This window comes from Periplaneta americana, chromosome 1 (genome assembly GCF_040183065.1).
Source record: "Periplaneta americana isolate PAMFEO1 chromosome 1, P.americana_PAMFEO1_priV1, whole genome shotgun sequence".
Taxonomy (NCBI): Eukaryota; Metazoa; Arthropoda; class Insecta; order Blattodea; family Blattidae; genus Periplaneta; species Periplaneta americana.
In genome coordinates this window covers 46282908-46310859 of record NC_091117.1, presented here as the reverse complement: position 1 = coordinate 46310859, position 27952 = coordinate 46282908, and the positions used below count along the sequence as shown (strand labels likewise).

At 36.3% G+C, this 27952-nt stretch overlaps 1 protein-coding gene and 1 non-coding gene across 2 annotated transcripts in view; both read left to right on the top strand.

The window, feature by feature from the left end:
* The window catches only part of LOC138695079 (leucine-rich repeats and immunoglobulin-like domains protein 2), a 623017-nt gene that overhangs the window by 449598 nt on the left and 145467 nt on the right, over positions 1-27952 (top strand). The window lies entirely within an intron of this gene.
* Positions 23289-23360, top strand: TRNAY-GUA (transfer RNA tyrosine (anticodon GUA)). Its single transcript has one exon. It is a non-coding gene; the product is annotated as a tRNA-Tyr (tRNA).

The following is a 27952-nucleotide window of genomic DNA, read 5'->3' as shown; positions in this document are numbered from 1 at the left end:
ACTGATCGTCCTGACATTGTTACTTGCGTTTTCGTGTTCAAACTCAAAAACTGAAGGTGTATAGGTTCAAGAAAAAGTATTTGGCATTAAAAAAAACATTCAGAGGGAGTATGTTACATTATTATGGAAGTAAATAACTTTCAAAATGTCCGATATTCTTCACAGAAAATAAATCTGAAAAATGTTTATTTGAACGTCTAATGAACTTAGTTTGCAGCATTTGCTGCACAAACCACTAGTGTATAATATTTCAGTCACAGTATTTTAATAAAGATAAACCAAATGTACATATTTATTTTGTTTAATTTTTTTGCGATAATATACGTTATTCTACACGTTTGAGATTTTGCTTTCAAGATCATCAATGCGTGAAATGTTTTTACAATCTAGCCTCAAACCGCTTAACTACAAAGTACTGTCTACTGCTTGCATGTTGACCGCCTAGAGGTAGGGAACTCCATTTTATTTCACAATCAAAAACAAATAAATAATTCTCCATATAACAATGAATTCCTCCAAACCACACACATAGGGCTCTGAAGAAAAACTGCAACATCTCAATTTCATTTATTTATTTAAAATATATTCAAGATTGAAAGGTAGGTAATTAGTAAGAGACAAATAATAATCATCATCGTCCTTGCAGGTATTAGGCCTAGTGGCCTGTTACGATCTCTGTCCATCTTTCAGGTGGGGTCCCAAAGATCGTCTTCCATGTGGTATATAGCGGAGAATTTGTCTTGGGAGAATATAACGGTCCATTCTATTGACATGGTTAAGCCATTTTTGTCTATAGTGGTTGAGATGTTCATAAATGGGTGTAATTTTCAATTATTTTGTAATTAGTTCATTCCTTTTGTGGTCAAGCAAGCTGTAGCCGGCAGTCCTCCTTAGAAATCTCATTTCCGCAGTTGTTAGGCGTTGAACATCAGAGTTTCGGACAGTCCAGGCCTTACTACCATGCATGAGGACAGGTCTTGCTAGAACTTTATATGCTTTTAATGTGGTATTTTTTTGGGTTTTCGTGGTTGTGAAAACTTGGTTGATGGTTCTTAAGGCTCCATTAAAATGTTGAATATTTTCAGATACATCAGTAACAGGTAAATATGTCAAATTATAATCTAAATATTTAAATGAGTTTACCTGTTCTAATGTATGGGTTCCAATGCAAATTTTACTCCTAACTGGCTGTTTACCTTGGAACGCCATAATTTTTGTTTTGTTTGGGGAAATTCTCATATTGAAATTTTGTTCTATTATATTCAGGCGATGTATTGAGTATTGCAGCTCGTCTTCATTTGTAGCAAATAGAACCTGATCGTCTGCATATAGTAATGTATCTCGAGTACAATTTCGGAAGAGCGGGATGTTTTCATGAACTGTTAGTCGCCAATGTCTGATATACAAATATGCCAACAGCAACAAAAATTACAGCAAACTACAAGTACTTAAATAATATAGATTAATAAATAACTTAAGTAGGTAACTTTAGTAAATATATAACCTGTAACTAATAAATTTAATAAGACAAGGAAATATACATGCATCGAAATGCTCATGTAAATACAAGTTTTCCATCATTTCTAACCACCCTCTCCAAAAATCGACAGGCTGTGTACGTTTGCAACGTAAAATACATCTTGATAGAAGGGTGCTTGTAAATGCAGCAGCGGTTTACCTACAAAATTCATTTCTTTCTTCCAATTGCCAACAACGGTCTATGATAGAAGAAATAAATAGCAAAGGGCTTTTGTAAATGTTTCGTCATTTTTAAATGTAGCCCTAACTTCTGCCCTTGTTTCCAAATGTGCGCTATGTTATAGTTGCTCTTCTACTATTTTTTCACTTTTATTTGATAATTTTTACCTCGCGTTCAGTCGCATTCCTCTCTTAACTCACGCACGGGTCCTCGATAAGTCTCCAATCACAGCAAACGTACGTTCTCGTCCTATCGCGTGATACCACTGCCGTCCCCCTCCGATTATTACACGCCGACCTACAAGCGTTCCAAATCTCGCCCTTTTTTGTCATATCCGATCAGTCGCCACGGTTACCTAAACCAGGTGCGGATAAAGACATATTCTACATCAAAACAGTTTCAGACATATCGTCTACTTATTTACGAGTCAATTTATCTGGAAACAATATATATAAAATTGATTTATTATTTTAAAAAATATAATTAATGGCTCATCTATACAAATAATAAATGTGTAACGAAACTTTTTCTGGTAATTTTCACTTTTTCAAAAATAATTGGTGTTAACATGTATAATTAACCATCCTGAGACCGAAAATCCATTTTTTTAGTTTTGTTTGTATATCTGTCTGTCTTTCTAGATGTTTGTTAATTTTTCACGCGATAATGGCTGAATCGATTTATATGAAAATTGGAATATAAATTAAGTTCGTTGCAACTTACATTTTAGGCTATATGTCATTCAAAATACTTTATTTAAAAGGGGAGTTATAAGGGGGCCTGAATTAATTGATTTTTATGAAAAATATTACATAACAAAAGTTTCTTTAAAAATGATTTCCGAAATGTTTTATTCTATGCAAAATTTTGATAGAACTGATATTACTATGATGTACCGAAGTACATACTGATATTTACGTGCAGAGATTCTGCATTACCATTTGGCGAGATATATCGGTTTTAAAATAACAATGGTTTCATATCATTGCCGCCTCAGATTAATATATGATTAATAGAGATAAAACGAATGATTCTGCATTTATTTAAGGCGGCCTTGGACAACACTCGAACTACTGCACGAGTTATTTTTTCTCAAATAACGTTCAGCTGTTTTATTGGCGCCATAGGCTCAGAGATACCAACTTCTTAAATTTTTTTGGATTCTGTTTTCGTTGCTAACTTCAGAGCGTTGCCTGAAAACAACAGAATGCATATAAACATCACACAGAAAAAATAAGAAAATAAAAAGTAATGTGTTGCTTTGAGGCAACACTATGCAGCAGAGGGTATTTATTTAAAAACCCTTTTTATACGGATGATATTCATATGTGTATTTGGAAATATAACAGATTTAAGACTATGATATTTATTTATAAGAAGTGCAGCGAAGCACACGAGTATGGCTAGTTTCAACTAAAAAAAAAGGTATTTATTTATACAAAGCAGATGATTTCGTGTTTCTTTATTAAGGATAAACAAACTGACAAAATGAAATATATATTTCGTATCAAAGAAGTTCCCCCTCCCCAGAAAATCAACAACCACCTACACATTAAAATTATACTTTTGTGTTCTGATTTCCGTTCACAGTCCTTATGCACAATGGCGTTTGATGTCGTTCTTGAATTTGTCTCGAAAAAAAGCCACAGAATTCGTATGCAAAATCAATTTTTTCACACGCGCTTGAGATTGTCCCAGAATATCACTGAAACTGGGCTGAGACTGCCAATGAGCGGTCTTGGGACCTCAGTGGGCTGTGAGAACAAGTAAGGGACAGAAAAATTATAAGTTAAGAATTTGGTGCATGAGTAACATAACATAGGAAAGTGAAAAAATGAAATTGGTTATGATGACTGAAAAGACGGTAAGGCAAGGGAATAATAGCAAAAAAGATGAGAAAGATACAAATAATATCCAGGAAGAGATGATAATTAAGTAGTGATACAAATATAATGAAGAAAATGGGGGTGGAAATCTAATGAAAGTGTAGAAACTACTTCGTCTGAAAATATACAGATTAAATTAGTGGGAATAAATGATCAGTGAACGTTAGTGATTCAAGAGAATAAATAGAATGAAAACTCACACAGCGCTCATTTCTCAGAATTATACGTAATGTGCCCAGCCCTGGTCTAGTATATACAGTCACGAAGCTCAATACGTAGGGAATATGCATCCAAAGATAGTTGCTAACCACTAGGATCGCTTCTATCGCCTCATCACAGACAATGCGAAATAGTACCGGCACAGTCAATGTTTCTAGCACCCTCACAACTCAAGCTTCGTGACTGTACATACTAGACTGTGGTACTACTATAATAATACTATATACTAGCTATCCCACTACACACCCCAAAATGCCTTTAGAGTGGCAGTATGTAAATGCTCTCATCTCGCGAGACAATCGCCACTGAGTACAAGCAGGGACGTCAGTTCTACTTGATGGATACCTTTGCCCCAAGGAAATACATGGTGTGTTAATTTGTGCTAGAAGCTGAGTGAACCACAGGGACAGTTCAGCCAGAGGGATTAGATCGATAGACAAAATCCATGACCCCATCGGGAATTGAACCCCTGACCTTTCGCCTCAACCGCGACGCTACCGCGCACTCCGATAATGCAATAATGTTGTAAAATAATTACTAAACAGTAGAAAATAAAGAACCTATTTATCCTTTGAAGAGACGGAGAAATTAAAATACTTTGGAGCAACATTAACAAATATAAATAACACATGGGATGAGATTACACACAAAATAAATATGGAAAATGCCTGTTATTATCCGGTTGACAAGCTTTTATCATCCAGTCTGTTCTCAAAAAATCAGAAAGTTAGAATTTATAAAACAGTTATAATACTGGTTGTTCTGTATGCTTGTGGAACTTGGGATCTCACTTTGAGAGAGGAACAGAGATTAAGTGTGTTTGAGGATAAGGTGCTTAGGAAAATACGATATGAGGCTCAGGCCCAATTGTATAAAACTCCCTGATTAAAGATCAATTTTGATCGAAGATCGAAAAGTGAACCGAGTTCAGATTCTTCTTCTATTGTATAAAACTTTTCTGCGATCAAATTACCTTGGTTCAAATGCGATCTACCCAGGGTAAGTTCACGTGAAAAGGATTTGGCAACATCGCATAAGGTGAAATATGTGATGCGCCGACCATGTTGTACAAGTTTGTTCAGTGTTGCCAATCTAGCGACTTTAACTCTTTATCAACAACAATTTCTTTTAACTTTTGTATTGCTTAAATAGGGGTTTAGCGAACTTTTTAGCACCCCATAGTCACAAAATTTAATCTTTCTTTGTTGATAATGAGAATCTAGCGACTTTACAACTACTTTTTGGCGACTTTCCGTACACTCTGTTGGAGACACTGGTTTATTTGTGCAATGTAAATAATGGCGGACAATAAGAAGAAGGTTGACTGTTCTCCAAATTGTTATCATGTTATGGTGTTTGATACTGCTAAACATAATAAAGCTTTATAAAACGACAAATTGAAAATTTATGAATGTACAGCTGTCAAAAAAAAAAAAGTGGCCGCACTCGTGAACAGCGAATATTTTCAAAGTCCACTTCGGGTCGCGGCGATGTTACACGATGCATGTGCTTGTACAAGCAATTCCGGAACTATGAAAGTGTTCCATATCTACGCCTCGTAGACCAGCGGTAGAGTGCTTGTTTAATGATTCAAAGGTCGTGGGTTCGGGCCTTCTTCAAGTTTTCATTTTATTTTTTAATCTTTCTTTAGCGATGTAAATGATATTCAAATTATCATTTATATCCAGTTATCGTTCTTTATGGATATCACGTTATTTATATTTTGTTATCGTTCTTTAGAGATATGAACAAAATTCAGGTCATCATTTGTATTCTGTTATCGTATTATAACGATATGAATAATAATTATTATTGTATTTCCAATGGGGGTTAGCCGTATTTTACATATGTATGTTAGGGCTATAGTTTTATACACAAAAAATATAAGCATAAAGAGAAATGGAAAAGAAAATTAAATTAGCTTAAGCGATGTAAATAAAACATAAACAAACCGTAAATTAGGCATTACGATTGCAAAACAAATATCAGGTATCAATTTGTAACATACAAAAACATTAACAACACACATACGTAACACTTCTATAACACAAATATGCAGCTTTCCGTACCATACATCATAAATTAATACACAATAGTCATACAAACACAATCAAACCATAATTACGACATTGCGACGACATCAAGCATCACATAACTGACTCACATACATAACAAATCAAGCATCCGTTACAACACATACACTTCAACATAGTAACCACACTTTTAAAAGTTACAAATTTGGCTCCAAGAAGAATAAATAGGACACTGTTACTAATTACTATTCTTCTACAATTTCTTAAATACATCTGTAATAAATCTGTGAAATTCCGATATGAATAATATTCACGTTTTTTATATTGTTATCGTTCTTTAGCGATTTAAATAATATTCAAGTTATCATTTATATACTGTTTTCCTTCATTAGCATTATAAAACAATATTCAAGTTATTTATATTGTTATTGTTCTTTCGCAATATATTAATTAAACAAACCGATATTTATCATTTATACTCTGTTATCGTTCTTTAGTGAGACTGTATAAATAATATTCAAGTTATTTATATTGTAATCGTTCTTTAGCGATATAAATAATATAAATTTAATATTAGGTTTGGAAAAATCCAGTTGCATAATACTGGTATTAGTTTTTCTTTTTGTATTATTACATACAATTGAACCACAATAAAATGAAAAGGAGTAACGAGGAATTGAACCTGAGACGTTGACATCTAAATTCCGACGTTCGTCCGCTGAGCTACGAGAGCAAAAGTGTGGAAACATTTTTGGAAAAATTGGCCCAATCACACTCTAAGATCTTCTGATGATTCGTAGAAGCTAGTCCAGGATGCTGGGGGCAAAGGCTAATTGAGATTTCCCGGTCTCTGACCGGGTCAAACATCCTGATAGAATTAATATTTAACCCTTGCCGTGACTTTCGGTGAAGTCCGGAGGGCCCAATTAGTCAAATCCACTCTCCTCATCTCCACGCTTGGGCCCCTTGGAATTTAATAAAATGCGAAAGAGATTGTGGTGTGCGGAAAGCAACGGGATGTTACCGCATTTAGGCCTATCCTTCCTAAGAAAACTGCAAACATGAGCAAAGGAAGCTTTTAATAGAAGACGAAGGATCTTCTGCGGACCTCTGGAAAAAGAACTAAGGAAGAGACTAGTGAAGTGCTTTGTGTGGAGTGTGGGATTATATGGGGAAAGAACATGGACATTACGACGAAATGAAGAGAAACGAATTGAAGCATTTGAAATGTGGATGTGGAGAAGAACGGTGCGTGTAAAGTGGACAGGCAGAATAAGAAATAAAATTGTGTTTGAAAAAGTGAGTGAAGAAAGAATGATGCTGAAACTGATTAGAAAGAGAAAAAGGAATTGGTTGGGTCTCTGGTTGAAAAGAATAATAGACGACATTAGGATATGTGGATCATATGCGGAGACTAAGAGGAAGGCAGAAAATAGGAAAGATTGGAGATTGCTGGGTTTGCAATGAAAGACCTGCCCATGGACAGAACACTTCAGAATGCCTGGAATATCGTGTCTAAGAACAGTCGCTATTTGCAAAGACTAGTCAATTCCATGCCCACTCGACTGCAAGATGATCGAGATAAGAGGAAGATAGACTAAATATTGAATTGTGGCCTTTTGTTTTGTTTTTTGAACGATTAATTGTTTGAATGTTTTAAGGCCGACGCCAGTAAATTTGTTATGTTTATGCCACGAAAGATATTTTATTGAGAATAAAATCTTTTTTCTTTCCATTTGCAGCCACAATATCATAATGATAATGATAAAGTCATGGCATAATATATTTAATATATTAATGAACCTGATGTTAATTACTAAAATAATCATAAAAGAAAAAGGAGCCATTATGTCTAGTTTGTCTCTCTCAAAAACAGAACAAAAAAGGACATAAAAAGCACGAGGTTGTAGTCGAACGCAGGACCTCATGAATAAGACGCCTGAACGCTACCATTATGCTATCGAATAAGACACAGTATACTTCAATTATAACTGTAGATATCAGGCAACGTGGTCCAACAACATGTAACATCGCCTGTCTCCGAATTGTAGCGAAGATACCCGAAGGGAACATTGATACAGGAGAGCGGCCACTTTTTCTTTTGACAGCTGTACCTATCACAATCATTAATTATAGGTTATGTCATTTGATACTGGTGTACATGATAGAGCCTTATAAAATATAAGATTGTTTATGTATTAAGGCAAGAAATTGAAAAAAAAAAAATATATATATATATATAAGTGTAACTACCATATCTATTAATATTAATAACAACGGTTATTCTATTTGCACAGTCTGCCACTCGTATATTTCAAACAGAAAAGAAATCGGCCTAACTGAACTTGGATCATCTAACTTAATCGGAGAAATTTCTTCAGTCAAAGTTGACTTTAGTTTGAGACACATTAATCTCAGATTAGACTTTATACAACACAAAATTCCAAGTTCAGCTACAACAAGGGTCAATTTAACCTCTGATCTAAGATTAAATGGTGTATACAATCGGCCCTAAGAGGGATAAAGTTGCAGGAAAATGCAGAAAGTTACACAACGCAGAACTGCACGCATTATATTCTTCACCTAACATAATTAGGAACATTATATCCAGACGTTTGAGATGGGCAGGGCATGTAGCACATATGGGCGAATCCAGAAACGCATATAGTGTGTTAGTTGGGAGGCCAAAAGTAAAAATACCTTTGGGGAGGCCGAGACGTAGATGGGAGGATAATTTTATTTATTTTATTTTAGTATGTTATTTGACGACGCTTTATCAACATCCTAGGTTATTTAGCGTCTGAATGAGATGAAGGTGATAATGCCGGTGAAATGAGTCCGGGGTCCAGCAACGGAAGTTACCCAGCATTTGTTCATATTAGGTTGAGGGAAAACCCCGGAAAAAACCTCAACCAGGTAACTTGCCCCGACCGGGAATCGAACTCGGACCACCTGTTTCGAGGCCAGACGCGCTAACCGTTACTTCACAGGTATGGACTGGGAGGATTATATTAAAATGGATTTGAGGGAGATGGGATATGATGTTAGAAACTGGATTAATCTTAATCAGGTAGGGTTCGATGGGGGGCTTATGTGAGAGCCGCAATGAACCTCCGGGTTCTCTAAGTCATTTGTAAGTAAATGTATCGGGATCCTAATGCAACCAAGTCTACATCATTTCTGTTCGTCTACTCTGATTTCTGTACAAAGGAAATGGGTTGTTATGAAACTTGAGAATAAGTTTAAATAGTCTTTAAAGATAGACCATTAACTCTTATAACCTAAGTACTTTTGAATCTATTTTTGAAACCCTACACTTTGGCGTAAGGTTAATTAAAATATCGAATTTCCAGGCTTTGGAGTCTTTTTAAAAACATGTAAGCAAATTAACAACATAAGGTGGAGGTTAATTAATGTTCAAGCATTATTAACAGCGATGTCGGAGAAGGGGAGTGGAAAGACAAGATTATACTGCTAACTTATATCAGTTTGAGGTATGAGATATAATAATGTCCATCGTATACTATACTTCATTCCATAATGTCTGACAGGAGAAGTAAACATTGCCGGGAGATGAGAAGAGAAGTACTGTCTTCCTCCGACGAGTTTAGCGCTGGGACCTGAGGTATTCTTGCCATCGGTGCGGGGAGGGGGGTTGCAGGTAGATTCTTTTGTTGCTACAGCCAAGCCGAGCCGAGCAGAGTGGGAAGTATTAATCGTCCAAAAATATGCAGTCTTCAGTTTGTAGTAGTGTGTGACTGTGTGCACGTGTTAGGTATTCTATATACGAGTGAAATGGTGAATAGAAAAGGTAGAACAATTCACAAGCGAAGCGCGTAATATAATCGCGAGTGTAATTAAGATGTGTGACCAGGAAAAGAGGCTGAATACCGTGCAACAGACCGAGCTACCGTTTATACAGGCGTATCTGTGGCAACTATTACAAATATATCATAATTACATTTCGAAATCTGCGGCAGTATTAAAATATTTCATATACATATTGTCCACCTAGGCCTATATGGTTTTGTTATTAATATATTAAATATATTGTTGCAATTTTTGCTCAAACATCTCCCTGATGTTAGCTATGTTAATATTATATGAATTACTCATATTAGATATTTCACCGTTACAAGTCATTTTTAAGGAAACGTGCTATGGAAAAGTTTTGGTTTTATTCTATTGAAATTTTAGAATATGTGTGATTGGTATCGTGATAAAAACATATTCCTATAATGTCATGCAAAATCATTTCTTGGTGATATCTTAAAGTGCAAAATCAAGTAGTTATACTTCTCAAGTGAGTTCAGCAGTACAGTATATTTAAATTGATTACTTTACAAATTTAATTCAATTCTACTAATCACTAAATTTTATAGTATGATTCTTCTTTTCTTTTACATTATTGTAGTTGTATTATGATTTTTCTTTTTATTTATTTTATTGCATTTGTATTTCTGGTGGTGTGATGGCCTTAACTTCACCAGAATGAATGAATGAATGAATGAATAAATAAATAAATAAATAAATAAATAAGTATGTAAATAAATAAATACAAGCTGCTACAATACTTTCCTCCTCTGAACACGTAAGTACGAATGGTTGTATCTCTATCTCGCCAAAAAAATACGTTAGAAAACTAATAGGCATACTGCTCTCGCAAATTGGGTGAATGTTTTCAGTATCATTGTACTTCCTTCCAGACTGCCGCTGTCACGTTCCCTCCCACTCCAGTACCGCGCTAGACTAGTCGGAACCGCATTCCTCTCAGCACTAAACTCCTCACAGGATGACAGTATAATTGCTATTCAACCAATGGCAGATTTCTCATTCCACGCTTGTCTCGAAGTTGGACGGGGATAGAACGCTTCAGACTGCCCAACCTGAAGTCAAGCACGGAATGCGATCTCTGCCATTGGTTGAATGCAAATTATACTGCCGTCTTTCTCTGCCGGCAATGTTTACGTTCCCTGTCAGACATTATGGAACGAAGTATAGTACCAAAATGTATTTATAATTGTGTTAAAATACGGAAAAATTACAACATTTCATTTTGATTTATAATACTATTTAATATACACGACCAGTTTTGACTGGGCTTTTCGTGGCCTTACCCAGGACGTATTCATGACCTTAGGCTTGCTTTGGACTATTGTGCGCCCTCTACAGGGTAGGAATAAAATAACTGTGGGAAACCTGTAAGCTACTACTCCAAAACTTCACCTCAGCATATTTTCAATTACTGAAGATGATAGATGAAATGAAAGGGAGGTGGAATGTTGGTGGAATGATAGAGGGAAACGGGCGTAGGTACCTCAAGATAGATAGATAGATAATTTAATGCCATTCAGCAAATATACAGCCCATAGACAACGTCAAAATAGAAAAATATATTACATGGCCTACAATAGCTTTTGAAATAAAATCAAAATAAATATACAATTCTCAGACTATAAAAACAAATTCAAACTGTCAAAAGAAATGGTATAAGATCAGATTAAAATGTACAAATAAAAGCAAAATGTATATATATTTTCTTCATTTAGTAATAAAATTAATCTGAAAATTAAAAAGGATTTACAACTATGACATTATATCTCATTGTATTCCCATTCAATCAGCGGTGGCGAAAATGTGATCGTGCGCCGAGCCACTGTGTAATCTGCAATGTGCGTAGCACCTGTGGAGGGAGGCGGACACCCAAAGGGGAAGTGAAGCAACTGTCTGACTTCTTAACGGATTTCATTTTCCTTACGTCAAGCACTTAAATATAATTTTATACAATATAAGGCTACAAACTAATGTTTAGTACGTGTAACGAAGAAAAGAATGAATAAGAAAGCATAGGATACATTATCAAAACCTAAAATTAACTGTCTTCAGAATGTCTCTGCGACAGAGTTACAAAATCAGGAATTATGTCACTTACTGCCAGTCGTAGTTGATAACGAAGATATTTGTCTGTCAGTCGTGATCTAAATTTGGTTTTTACTATTTTCATTGTTGACAATAATATTTCACAAACGTAAATTGTAGCGAACATGGCTTCAACAGGGCAAGCGAAAGAACGAAGCTTCGGAAATTTATTTTTTTTGCCAAAGATTTGTCAAGTCCTTACATCTAGCTTTCATTTAACATCACATTGTAAATCTGTGAGTTTAAATTGAAGATCTAACCGCATTATTCGTACATTTGCTGAAAAAGGATCGACGTGCAGAGATGATGATGATGATAATAATAATAATAATAATAATAATAATAATAACAATAACAACAACACTTAACCTTTTAATGTTTCATGAGTGACATGTAGTATAATGCCGTTTTATGTTATACAATCGTTTTCCTCGTAATACTTGTGAACAAATCATACATTTACTATTCTCATCATATTGGCAGCAAAAAAATGCGTCCTCCCATCCTACTTGAAACTGTCGTTTTTATAGAGGTACATGGTTTCGAGAGAGACATTTCGACGATACGCGACTCGCAGGTCAGAGACAAATGCAAATGAAACGGAGTTTGACTCCAGTGAGTGAGAGGATGGGGGTTGGAGGAGGTAGAAAGCAATAGAAATGCATAGCTATCATTGCGAGCCACAATGTGCTCGCGAGTCATATTTTCGTCACGGCTGCATTAAATGATTGATGTGTCATTTACCTAAAGTTAAAACAATAGTATCTAAAAACTTAATATCATTGACACTGTAGAGTGGATTTACCATCAATGCCTTTCTCACTAACCTTCTGAAAGTAAAATATGACTTATTTATTACATTCATGGGTAAAGAGTTATAAAGTTTATATGGTATGGAATTAAAACTATTGCTTGTAGCACTATATTTGTACAGGAACATCGTTTTATTTTTACTAACATTTCTAATATTAACCTGACTATACTTTTGGATTAACGATTGAGACCCGGAAACACTGTTTGCAACCTCCTTCCACGACTGGAGTTCGATGACACTGATGTAATATACAAACAAATCACTTTACTAGGTATAGGAGGGAAGAAAAGTAGTTCATCCGTTTACGTAAACTAGGAAATATCACGCTTTTGAGTTTGATAATTTCCATTAGGTTTTTGTTTAATCAAAATACAGTACAGTATTAACAATAAGTGTTTTTACTCACGAACTGAGCTTTCCATGCGGACGTATTCATTATGCAGTGTATATTATACTGTCTACAGCACATTAGCGTACAATATAGAGAATGAAGTTAAATTGAAAAATAATCATAATATGGATATTTAAACACATTTTTGAAAATGGTGGCCGTTCATTTCGATACAGGCTTCAGTTCTAATGTGCATATTATCACACTATAGACTATTGTACATAATTCCAATTACCAGCTTCGTACTTCGTATCAGTAACTCATGTTGAAATAATTATGTACCTACTCTATAAAAGAGTACCTTACGTACTGTAAATTCAATCTTCACTTCTGCCCGATCCGAAAAGATAAAATTGCTCAGACATGGTTATGTCGCAGGGTCGTAGAAAGGGAGGAAATCATGTGACAGTTAATTATTTAACGAGGCCCTTTTATTTAAGTTATTTTAAACAATTGTATGGGTATAATATTACGTAGACGTCCAATTCCTAACAGAAATTAATGTTCTCAGAAAAGAGCTAAGACAGCCCAGCCACTAGCCTTTACAGAGAGGCGAATAGAGGGGGAAACCGGGATGCGACCTAGGCAGATGGACGACAGTACCTGTGCGAAAATGATTCAATATTGAAAGCTCTTTTGTTACTGGAAAACGCGAACATATTTTTGGAACGTACTGTTTACTATGACCGTAAGGCTACTATGACTGTATATGCGGTCTTGGATCTGTGTGGAGGAGGGTTGAACTTCATTAGTAGAAGGGGTGGGAGTGAAGTACATTCAAATACTCAGGTACAATAAAAATTGAAGTAAAAATAAAATTATGTCCCTGTACTTGGTTAAATATATATCATGTCTGGAACGAGTTGAATAACTATGAATAGATGAACAAATAAATCATCTATAACAACTCCTTTGTCCACCACAAACAATTCCACCATGACATGTCCGCATAGCGAACTCGGGCCGCCAGGATGGAAGGCCAACTCGCTAACGCTTGAGACACGACGCGGGCACGTCATGTTTTACATGTCGGACTAAAAAGGAAGAGACAAAACATATGTATATGACATCTCTGGCACGCATTCCGCACAAAGAGAGCAAAACAATTGAGTGAAGCAGGAGGTCAAAAGAGTGCGGGAATTAATGCATATTTACTTTTGTGGAGATGGCGCGGCATTATATTGGATTTCACGCCGCCAGCATCGTGTGTCGCCGCTCTCTTGTCCTGTGAATAATCTGCCTTGGTTACAGGCCGGGACCGCCCCCGCAGAATAAGAAATCAGGCGCATTTCTACAAAATGAGATTTCTGATGACTAAAGCCATGACGCGGAAAGTTTCAAAAAAAAAAGAGAGAGAGAGAGAGAGAGAGAGAGAGAGAGAGAGAGAGAGAGAGAGAGAGACAACCATAGTAAAGAACGGGCAGCATGAAAAAGCGGGCATTAATCTGGCTACGAAAGCACGACAGTGTGTTCTCTGTAGCAATGATCCTACTTTCTCGAAAGAAGAGTTTTATGCTACCATAATGAAGAGGACATTAGAATTCCCTTTTGTTTTCATACATGATTTCTTGCTACTAGGCTGACATCACCAGCATCATTACAACCACCACCACCATTATCATCTTCAACTTCTTCCCATCATCATTCTGTTTTAATGAGGAACGTTTTATCTGCATACGACGCGGGAATAGTATATTACGATGTAAGGGTGTATTATACGGGACTCACCTTACCGGCTCTGTAAAGAACGCCAAAGGAATACATCAACTATACTGTTTTCGCTGTAAGAAAAATCCTAATGTAAACATAAGCACGTTGCTGTCATACCCGTGATTGGCTCACAGTCGAAACACTCACACGACGCAGGAAGATATAGTTCTTATTTGGAAACCATAATCTTGTATTATTTGAAAATAAAAAATTTAATTCTAGTTGTTAAATACAATGAAACATATAACTTCACTCATATGTAAAACGATATGTAAAGCGAAAGCTAATTTTATATTTTGTTATGTACTATGAATGCGGATGAATACCAACAGTAATACCGAGGTAGTCTGTTCTTGTAACAAGCTGACGTCACTCGAGCTCGTAGTTGTTCACGTAAGCACGTCGTACTGAAGCATAGCTTCTGCATCCTCGGTGTGTGTGGTTATTAACATAAGAGTGGAAACCCTCTAAAAAGCGGAGAAAAACAAATAGTCTTTAATGTATATAAATAAGTTATGTTTTAATTACAATAATTATAAAGTAAATGTTTCCTAAGCAAATGAATGCATAGTAGTGAGGTTAGGCCTACTTGACGAGTAACGGGAAATGTTTAATATGAAACAGAATGTACAACAGTAGGCAGGAACATGTACTGAGAATCTATGGCGCCAAACAGTGGCCAATGAAGCATCACTTCAATCAGGTGCTATTGTTTATATTAGAATTTTTCTTACAGCGTAAAGATTATATTAGGATGCACGCGACAGAGGCAAGCGACCGAGACAGGCGACACAGACGAGAGACCAAGACAGTCGCCGTCTGTCTGCTTCCTATAGAATTATATGAAGTACATTTGAGAGCGCGAGACAGAGACAAGCGACCGAGACAGGCGACACAGACGAGAGACCAAGACAGTCGCCGTCTGTCTGCTTCCTATAGAATTATATGAAGTACATTTGAGAGCGCGAGACAGAGACAAGCGACCGAGACAGGAGACACAGACGAGAGACCAAGACAGTCGCCGTCTGTCTGCTTCCTATAGAATTATATGAAGTACATTTGAGAGCGCGAGACAGAGACAAGCAACCGAGACAGGCGACACAGACGAGAGACCAAGACAGTCGCCGTCTGTCTGCTTCCTATAGAATTATATGAAGTACATTTGAGAGCGCGAGACAGAGACAAGCAACCGAGACAGGCGACACAGACGAGAGACCAAGACAGTCGCCTTCTGTCTGCTTCCTATAGAATTATATGAAGTACATTTGAGAGCGCGAGACAGAGACAAGCGACCGAGACAGGCGACACAGACGAGAGACCAAGACAGTCGCCTTCTGTCTGCTTCCTATAGAATTATATGAAGTACATTTGAGAGCGCGAGACAGAGACAAGCGACCGAGACAGGCGACACAGACGAGAGACCAAGACAGTCGCCTTCTGTCTGCTTCCTATAGAATTATATGAAGTACATTTGAGAGCGCGAGACAGACACAAGCGACCGAGACAGGCGACACAGACGAGAGACCAAGACAGTCGCCTTCTGTCTGCTTCCTATAGAATTATATGAAGTACATTTGAGAGCGCGAGACAGACACAAGCGACCGAGACAGGCGACACAGACGAGAGACCAAGACAGTCGCCTTCTGTCTGCTTCCTATAGAATTATATGAAGTACATTTGAGAGCGCGAGACAGAGACAAGCGACCGAGACAGGCGACACAGACGAGAGACCAAGACAGTCGTCGTCTGTCTGCTTCCTATAGAATTATATGAAGTACATTTGAGAGCGCGAGACAGAGACAAGCAACCGAGACAAAGCGCACGAGACCGCTTTCGGACCAGTAGTGTCTCGCGACAGTCTTATACAGTCCGTGTTTTGTGGAGTAAAATACCTGTCCAAAATGTCAGAAATTAAATCCACTGGCAAGAAGACGAACAATTGGGAGAATTAGTAGCAGAAAACCCACCATTGTTTGATCCACAGGTCGAGTCGCACAAGGATGGGAATACCCGTGATAACATCTGGAGGGATATTGCTGAGAAATTAAACACATTTGTAGTCATATTTCACAGAATATTTGCACGTATTTTCTGAACAAACTCTTCTAGAATACTGAGAGTGTTGTTGTGTCGCTTTCGCCTGTCGCTTGTCTCGGTCGCAATATCAATTTAGCGAGAGATGTCTCCGTCTCCTGTCTTTGTCGCCTGTCTCGGTGCTTGTCTCTGTCGCGTGCACCCAAATGGTAAGCTACCTTTACTCACTCCAAAGCTACTTGAAACAACGCCCCTATTCGCCAACATCCAAACTGATAACGTCCACAGTACAAGCTTCATAAAAAAATTAACGAATTACTACATCTTAAAGAAGATAAACTTGCGAATTCTAAATGAGACAGTAGAGCAAGTGGACAGCTTCAAATACTCGGAGTGTACTACACACAGTAACATGAGCTGCTGCCAGGAAGTCAAACAAAATAAGGATAGCAATGGCCAAGGAAGGTTTTAATACAAAAAAGGAGCATCTTCTGCGGACTTCTGAAAAAAAAAACTAAGGAAGAGAATAGTGAAGTGCTTTGTGTCGAGTGTGGTATTGTATGGAGCAGAAACATGGACATTACGACGAAGTGAAGAGAAGCTACTAGAAGCATTTGAAATGTGGATATGGAGAAGAATGGAGCGAGTGAAATGGACAGATAGAATAAGAAAGGAAGCTGTGTTGAAAAAGTAAGTGAAGAAAGAATAATGCTGAAACTGAACAGAGAGAGGAAAATGAATTGGCTGGGGTCAATGGCTGAGAATAAACTGTCTACTGAAGGATGCACTGGAAGAATAGTGAACGGGAGAAGAGTTCGGGGCAGAAGAAGATAACAGATGATAGACAACATTGATATATGGAAGGCAGAAAATAATAAGGATTGGAGGAAGCTGGTTTGCATTGAAAGAATAATGAATGAATGATGAATATTATTTTAATAAAGTAACTACTAATAATTAGTTAATCTAATGGGAATTATAATTAATACTCTTAACTTCTCATTTCGTAAGCACAAGAGAAAAGATTAGCAACTGATCAGGTCTAGATATTTGTTAGCTAGCTGAACAATATCGCCATTACGTCACATAAGCATTTATATCACTAGAAGACACTTCTCCCTGCCGTTTCATCCCGCGCTCTTCTTCACGCGAGTAACAAACAATGTTTTTTTCATGATTCTTTTTCTTTTTATCTGATTTTAATAATGGTTTTCCATTTTTCCCATATCAACCACATTAATTCATCGTACGAGTAAAAAACGACGCAATCAATTTCAAGTTAACCTTAAGTTAATCGATAAGTTTCTCCTCTACTTCTTGATTTTACATTTCTTGTTGTTAAGCTGCAACAGGTAATAAATTTATGCACTTCACAGCGGTCTAAGTTAATTATTTCTCAAGACACAGACTCGAGATAAGCATCTTTGTTCGTTACCTTGCATGAATAATAAAACAAAGCTAAAACTTGAGTTCATGTCATGTCTAAAGTGAATTCATTAACTAGAGAATGTTCGGAAATTTAATGTCATGTGTCAGGGTGATGCTAGCTTCATCATACGCGCTTCATATGAGAATGGCAAATTCGTAACAAAGTCGTTACCAGACCTAGGATTTCTGAGGAAACCCATTTTCCGCCATAAGTGGCGCAATATCAAGTACCCGTGACGGAAGTCAAACATTTTACTTTCTTAGGTTGGTAGTTATAACAATAAATACAATTTGCTGAAAAATCACGCCAGATGGCGCAAAATCAACTGGCGGAAAATCATGTACCCCGAATTTATAGCTCCTACAAAGACAATATATAAAGTAATTAAATATGTTTCAAAATGAATGAAACGGAAAACAATATCTACCGGTACTTAAACTTTCAAAGTTACGTGAAGTAACCGATTACAGTGACTATTACACTCTTACTACGTCATACTACTTTTGACCAATAAAACGGTACGAAAGGACGTATTTCAACCAATCATGGCTGCTTATCGCACAATTTTATCGCGTCCCTAGCATTTGTTTAATTTTATCGCGTCCCTAGCATTTGTTTCTTTGTTTGCCAATATTTGAAACTGCGCAGGTCTGGACGTCAAATATATATATATAAAATTACAAACCACTCCAGTCGGTGCACAGCAGTTTCAAATATGACTCGCATTGGCATTCAAGAACAAGAATTAATAAAAATCATTGATCATACCTATGCATCTTCTGAAATCCGATTTACAAATAAATGAAGAGCACCATTCGGAAATCCTGAATAAGTTGAATACACCATGTAGGCCTAAATCAACGAGTTCCACTTCTATTACGCACACGACCAATATAACATCAATTGAACCACCAACCATATTCAAATTTGAAAATTGTACATTCAATAATTATTCCTTTTAAAATTATTCATTCGGAAATCCTGAATAAGTTGAATACCCCATGTAGGCCTAAATCAACGAGTTCCACTTCTATTACGCACACGTCCAATATAACATCAATTGAACCACCAACCACATTCAAATTTCAAATTGTACATTCAATAATTATTCCTTTTAAAATTATTCATGTTTATTTTTTTATGTCATCGTCGTTAATTAAAACTTTTCTAACACTTGTGTATATTAGTTAGGTTATGTTATAGCTTCTGCTATATGATATTATGGATAGTCACGTATCAGAGATTGTTTAATATTAAGATTTATTGAAAATCATCTGTCAAGTGACGTTGATTACTGGGATTCGGATAATTGAAGTGGAATGCAACTGTTTTAATAAAAATGAAACTGAATCAACAAAACCTTCTTGACTAGTAACATTGCCATCGTGTATAGATCGAGAACTACTCGACGAGAAGGCATTGCTCACTACTGCCATATAGCATTCATCTAGCGTAATATTTGTAATGTTGAGATGGTACAATAATACATTTGAAGACAGTTGTATTTTCGTAAGTCAATTAATATTTGATTGTATTGGAGTACTTCGTTACTTCTAATCTTTATATACTTTCTTGTAATCGTGTAATAGTCAATTAAATCCCACTCGAGTTTTGATTTCCTCTAGATAAATCAAAACGTCTAGTGAGTTTACTGTTGACAATTTAATATACAGTGTTACGTAAATAATGTGTATTAATCAATCAACGTGTAGAAATAAAATGAAAAGCAATTTACTTTTCAAGAAATTCTTCATGTGTGAAAAAGGAATCGGCTGGGTCACTAGCTGAGAAGAAACAGCCTACTCAAGGATGCACTGGAAGGTATGGTGAACAGGAGAAGAGTTTGGGGAAGAAGAAGATAACAAATGATAGACGACAGTAAGATATATGGTTCATATGCGGTGACTAAGAAGAAGGCTGAAAATAGGAAAGATTGAAGAAAGCTGGGTTTGCAGCGAAAGACCTGTCCTTGGACAGAAAACTATGAATGAATGTATTAATTAATGCTAATGGTGAGGAAAGTAATTTAATTGCCATTGGTTCAATTGTTATAACTATACAGAGGCAAATATAACTAAGCATGAGTATAGGATATTACAAGTCATTCGATCTCTATATAGATTAGAAGAAACCCAAAAAAGAATTATAATTTGAAAGGACCCCTTTAAGGATTTAGATTCATTATTTACACAAAATAATACAGTCAATAACTCGATTTTTCTATACCTCGAAGTAATTTTAATTTCCCGGCGGAATTACATGTAATACTTTTTCCATATCTCGAAGTTCTATTACTCGATTTTTCGATCTCTCGAATATCTCTCTTCCTTAAAGGAAATGCATATTATTTAACTCAATATTAAGGTGAAAACTGGAAGTTATGTACACAATACGTGCAAGTAAAATTGAATGAATGTGATGAAATAGGCCTACCATTAACTTAGTTTAACTAGCTTAATTACCTGTCTTTAACATTATTCTTTTCAAACTTTGTTACGGATTCCAAAGAAAGAGTCTATGGATATCCTCGACTTCTCTTTATTGAAAGCTAAGCGGTAATACTCATCAATAATAATTTATGATATTATTGTAAATTTTTTCATATTTACTATGTCTCGAATTTTGGATAACTCGAAGCATGGCTAATTATTTCCGTAAGCACTTCGAGATATCGCAGTTCGAGTCGAAATACAGGGACATCATTTTATTTTTACTAACATTCCTAATATTAACCTGGCTATACCTTTGGATTAACTGTTGAGAAACGGAAACACCGCTTGCTACCCCCTTCCACGACTGGAGTTCGATGATAGTCTATTGGCGTAAAATACAAACAAATCACTTTGCTAACTCTAGGAGGGAAGAAAAGTAGAAAATATCGCGATTTTGAGTTTGATAATTTTCATTAGGTTTTTGTTTAATCAAAATACAGTATTGTACTAACAATAAGTGTTTTAACGCACGAACTGAGCTATCCATGCGGATGTATTCATTATGCAGTGTATATTATACTGTCTACAACACATTATCGTACAATATAGAGGAAGAAGTTAAATTGTAAAATAATCATAATATGATATTTAAACACATTTTTTAAAATGGTGGCCGTTTTCGATATAGGCTTCAGTTGTTTTATGCATATTATCGCACTATAGACTATTGTACCTAATTCCAATTACCAATTTCGCCCTTCATACTAGTAACTCATGTTGAAATAATTCTGTATCTACTCTATAAAAATGTACCTTACGTACTATAAATTCAATCTTCACTTCTGCCCGATCCGAAGAGATAAAATTACTCAGACATGCTATCTACTGTCCGCCCAAGTGATTTTGTCACAGGGTCGTAGAAAGAGGGGAAATCACGTGACAGTTAATTACTTAACGAGACCCTTTTATTTAAGTTATTTTAAACAGGTGTGTAATATTACGCAGACGTCCAATTTCTAACAAATTAATGTTTTCAGAAAAGAGCTAAGACAGCCCAGTCACTAGGCTTTACAGAGGGGCGAGCAGAAGCGGGTGGGGGGAAACCGGGATGCGACGTAGGCAAACGGACGACAGTACCTGTGCGAAAATATGATTCAATATTGAAAGCTCTTTCGTCACTGGAAAACGCGAACATATTTCTGGAACATACTATACTCATTCAGTAATGGTTATTATGACCGTAAGGCGACTTTGACTGCATTGGAAGTTTACTAGTAGAGGGGATGGGAGTGAAGTACATTCAATAGCTCAGGTACAATAAAAATGAAGTAAAAATAAAATGATGTCCCTGTACAAGCCAGGTTGCTGAAAACGAGTTTTTCAGCACATTTTCTCTGTGTAATTTGATGTACAGTAATAAGAAAGTAAAACTGTCCGATATAGCCAACCAGCAAAGAAACGTATCTTTCTGGACGTTGTACCTGACAAGCTACGCCACTAGGTTTTCGACAGAGAAGCTTTCTCTTCTCGGAAATTGTCAAGCTTCTTTTGTCGTACTGTTGGCCATTATTTAGCCACAAACTAAGGGAAAAGTGTGTAGGTTGTGATGAAGCCTTGAAATTGCAAGGATCATAAGACTAGTAGCAATAAATCAAGGAGCCCATCCGCCCACAACAAAAGAAATGAAACAAACACACAAGTGTATATTTATACATGCCTGCAATGAAACATCCATACAGCTTCTAAAAACTACGGGAGGGACGACTAGCAAAAGAAAGATATAAAAGGGTTTCCTAGCAACAACAAACAGATGAAGTCATCTCCCTTCCGTGAAACATAGGCTTAACAGCCATTTATTTCGTGTAACGTTGTCTAAAATAAGCATGAAGTTTATGTAGGCTATAGAGTTATTCAAAAGTAAGTTACATTTTGAAATAGATATCATATTTTTACTTCAAACAATGAATGTCTGACGAAGGAAATTTTTATCCAAGCGGTTTTGTTAATAAACAAAATTATCATTACAGTACCTCAGAAAATCCTCAACAACTACACTAGTGACGTTGGCAGAGTCAGAAGGTGTCAAAATGTTGAGCAGCATCTTCAGAAAACGACGTAAGAGTAATGGAACGGAGAAAAATTCTCTCCGGCGCCGGGATTTGAACCCGGGTTTTCAGCTCTACGTGCTGATGCTTTATCCACTAAGCCACACCGGATACCACCCCGGCGTCGGACAGAATCGTCTCAGATTAAGCTCCAACTCTTGGATTCCCTCTAGTGGCCGCCCTCTGCACTACGTCATAGATGTCTATGAACGTAGGACCGAAGTCCACACATGTGCTGAGGTGCACTCGTTGTGAGTGACTAGTTGGCCGGGATCCGACGGAATAAGCGCCGTCTTAAATCACGAAGTGATTTACGCATATCATATATATTATTTTAATGTACCGAAGTACATACGATATTTCCATGCAGATATTCTGCGTCATCATACGATGTAAGAGTAATGGAACGGAGAAAAATTCTCTCCGTGATTTAAGACGGCGCTTATTCCGTCGGATCCCGGCCAACTAGTCACTCATAACGAGTGCACCTCAGCACATGTGTGGACTTCGGTCCTACGTTCATAGACATCTATGACGTAGTGCAGAGGGCGGCCACTAGAGGGAACCCAAGAGTTGGAGCTTAATCTGAGACCATTCTGTTCGACGCCGGGGTGGTATCCGGCGTGGCTTAGTGGTTAAAGCATCAGCACGTAGAGCTGAAAACCCGGGTTCAAATCCCGGCGCCGGAGAGAATTTTTCTCCGTTCCATTACTCTTACATCGTATAATGACGCAGATTATCTGCATGGAAATATCATATGTACTTCGGTACATTAAAATAATATATATCTTCAGAAAAGTTTACTGGCCCCTATTTTTGTGAAGATGAGGAAGGTCGAACCATAAGTGGCCGCTGCTCGAAATGTCCGCACGCGTGAAATTTTTCTCAACTCACAACTTGCAAGATTTTCCTTGTAGAGGGCAACATTATTTCAGATAATGTACCATATCATACACTACTAGAATTTCTATGGAAAGCTGTGCGCCATCTCTTCGGGAATCACGTCATGTCTAACCAAGAGGATATTGCCTGGCCTTCAAAATCCCCAAATTTGTCTACTGTGTGCGACTCCTGTCAGCGAGAATAGCTGAAGAGCAGGGTATATTAAATATGACCAGAAAACCATGAAGAACTGAAAGAGAGAATTCGCATAGAGATGACATTCCAGCTGAAATGTAGCAACTTTCATATGACGATCTCCAAAGCAGGGTGGCAGAATGTCGTCGCATATTTGGAAGTCATATTTGCGAAAATATTAATTAATGTTTTCATTAACAGTAATCTCACTAAAGGTTTTGATTTATCTAGAGAAACAGTTATAAAACAGGTATATTACCGGTTGTTCTGTATCGTTGTGAAACTTGGACTCTCACTTTGACAGAGGAACAGAGATTAAGGGTGTTTGAGAATAAGGTGCTTAGGAAAATATTTGGGGCTAAGCGGGATGAAGTTACAGGAGAATGGAGAAAGTTGCACAACACAGAACTGCACGCATTGTATTCTTCACGTAATCCAGACGTTTGAGATGGGCAGGGCATGTAGCACGTATGGGCGAATCCAGAAATGCATATAGAGTGTTAGTTGGGAGACCGGAGGGAAAAAGACCTTTAGGGAGGCCGAGACGTAGATGGGAGGATATTAAAATGGATTTGAGGGAGGTGGGGTATGATGATAGAGACTGGATTAATCTTGCACAGGATAGGGGCCGCTGGCGGGCTTATGTTAGGGCGGCAATGAACCTTCGGGTTTCTTAAAAGAGTTTTGAAAGTAAGTAAGTAAGAGAAAATCAAAACTCGAGTGAGATTTAATTGACTATTACACGATTAGAAGAAATTATATAAAGATTAGAAGAAATAAAGTACTCTAATACAATAAAATATTAACTGACTTACTGAAATTCTATTTCACTAATGTTAGCTTCACCAAAACGTTTGAACTGAACCGCCATTTTCAGTTGACTGTCTATGCTATAAACAAATGACGATCGCAAAACATATTTTATAGTAAGTACCGTAAAGAATTTGCAGTTTGAAATGTTGGCAAACAAAGAAACAAATGGTAGGAAGGTGATAAAAACAGGAGAAAGTAAATAAAGATTAGAGGAAATAAAGTAATCTAATACAATAATAGTACATTATGCAACGAGCCTATAATGACAGTAATTAAGACGCAAGTATGTTTGTTTATGAAACGAGCGCAAGCGAGTTTCATAATTTTCACACGAGCGACTTAATTACCATTATAAGCAAGTTTCATACGACTTTTTATGCTCGACCATATTTCTAACTTGAAATTATTCAGAAATATTCATTTTATTTGTATCTGACAGAAGATCGGAAGTGACATTGTTCATAGCTCGAAATTGTGAGATGTGCGCAGACGCAAAAGTATTGACTTTTTCCGAGGAACAATAATGTCATTGACCTTGATGTAATGCAGAGAATGTATAACCTGGAAATTGATTTAGAATTGAAAAACGAGATGAAAAATTGAATTTATTTGAATATTATTTACAATTAACGCTAATTATTATAGTAACAGAACATAAACTTCTGCGACAGTATTGGATTTCCAGCCTCCGTGACGTTTCCTTCGTTGTCTTTCGATTGCATATCCGAGAATAATCGAAAACCTGACCTTAAATGAGTAGGTGTACTTTAATGACATGCATTAAAGGACTGCTACCAGGCGTATAATTACTACATTTCGGCATGGTCGAGCATAAAATAGATAATGACTTACTAAAATTCTATTTGACTAATGTTACCTTCACCAATATGTTTGAACGAAGCAGCAGTCGACTATCTATGCGGGAAACAAATTACGATCGCAAAGCATGTTTTATAGTACCGTAAAGAATTTGCAGTTTGAAATATTGGCAAACAAAGAAGCAAATGCTACGGAAGTGATAAAAACAAACAAATGCTAGGGAAGCGATAAAATTGTGCGAAAAGCAGCCATAATTGGTTGAAAGACGTTCTTTCGTAGAGTTTTATTGGTCAAAAGTAGTATGACGTAGTAAAAGTGCCTACTAATAGTCACATAAAATGGTATAGGGCTATTAATACTAATGTCTTATATGTGTTACATTTCTTATTTAAAATACGGTATGCGCCAAAATATACAGTACTGGAACAATATGTTACTGTTATTTGTTATTAGTTATCGGGATGATAATGTAAATGTTCAAAATGTTCTCCATTGCGCTGTGGACAGTGTTCATAACGATCACACAGATTTTGAAACATATTCTGGAACATAGGTTGCTGCAGAGTCCTGAAAAACGAGACGATCTTCTTACGTAATCCAGCCACAGTTGTGGGTGGATCATTACAGTTGAAAATGTTCTCCTTTAACATTCTCCAAACGTAAGCATCAGGTGATGTAAGATGGGGGAATGTGATGGGCAGGGGAACTCAGTCCCACGGGAAATATACGTATAATAAACATTGTTTATAGATAAAAAATGTGGTTTAATTGAGACACCCAGTAGTTGTAAATAGTAGTAGTTTATTTCCCATTACATAGATACATTGTTTAGATGTGGAATATAAATACAATCTATACTAATAATAAATCTGTAGCCATAATTTTTCTGGTAATTTTCGATTTTCCAAAAATAATTGGTGTTAACATGTAGAATTAACCATCCTGAAACTGAAAATCGCTTTTTTGAAATTTTTGTTTGTATGTCTATCTGTCTGGATGTTTGTTACCTTTTCACGAAATAATGGCTGAACGGATTTCGATGAAAATTGGAATATGTATTAAGTTCGTTGTAACTTAAATTATAGACTATATGACATTCAAAATACTTTATTTAAAAGGGTGGTTATAAGGGGACCTGAATTAAATAAATCGAAATATCTCGCTTATTATTGATTTTTGTGAAATATGTTACATAACAAAAGTTTCTTTAAAAATGATTTCCGATAAGTTTTATTCTATGCAAAAGTTTGATAGGACTGATATTTAATGAGATAAATGAGTTTCAAAATTACAATAACAACGCCATCTAAGGCGGTGTAATGAAATAAAAAGCAAATGACTCCGTCTATAAGGGGCCTTGGACAACAATCGAAAGTTATGAAACATACCCTACAGAGAATGTTTCTGCGTTTGTATAAAGTAATATCGGAAGCTAAAGTAACTTATTTGTATAATTAATTATTAATTCACCATTGGGAAGTGTAGTTTCTCTAGATGGACATAATACTATAATGTTATTACAGTAACTTCTGAGTGAATTGAGGACAGGTAAGATTAAAATAGCTTCTTATGCACAAAAAACTTCATAGGCTATTCTGTATATTCGTTTTCTGTATTTCCTAAAATAATTTTTATGACCAAATGAGTGGTCTCTGGATCAAAATGATCGCATTTTACTTTTTTTAAATACAATTTAAATTAAGTAGCATAATAAACAATTTATCCTTCTATCAAACACGAATGTTCCCTGGATCAAATGTCCTATTTTAATGTAATTACTTTATATTTATTTCTAACGGGTGCAGCGGAGCGCACGGGTACGGCTAGTAATATATAAATTGATAAGTCGTAATTACAAACACACAAAGGCACAAAAAATAATAGCAAATTTTAAAGTGAGTAAAAAGTAAATCATCAACACCAAGAAAAATAGCAAAACGTGTCGTATAATTTATCAGACTTCAAATCGTACATGTACTGAATTATCGTATCACGCCATGTTTACAAGACTTCGCACACGCGCAAACGAATTACTCTTAAATATTATAATTAACGTATGTCGTGTACAGGCAGGAAACACATAAGAATGAGTTATTTCGCTCCTGGATTAAAGCTGCTCACATCTCGAATGGAAATCGGAAAACACGCATATCTGATAAGGATTTCAATTACCTACACCGGTATCCAATTAAGCCAACTAAGTTGATTAATTCGAGGATAAGGTTGCGCGTGATCGACAATCACTATACAGATCACATGTAAGTCAACATCTGGACTGAATTTCTGTGGTTTTGCATGAAATCAACATCAATCACGTCTAATTTCTACAACGAAAATAACAACAACCACACTGCTAAATACGTCCAATGCCGTTATTAATTTGCAGATTGAACCGTAAATATTATTAATGTAAGAGGGTTATTTTTTTTAGATATTTCGAACAAAAATTTTGAATACAATTTTGCTAGTTTTTTTATTCCTTTTCGAGATAATTGTTTTATATTAAACATTTCATAACGTGTTTTGGGAAATCCATTGATTTAATTCTCATGTTCAGTCAATTTAAGAGAAC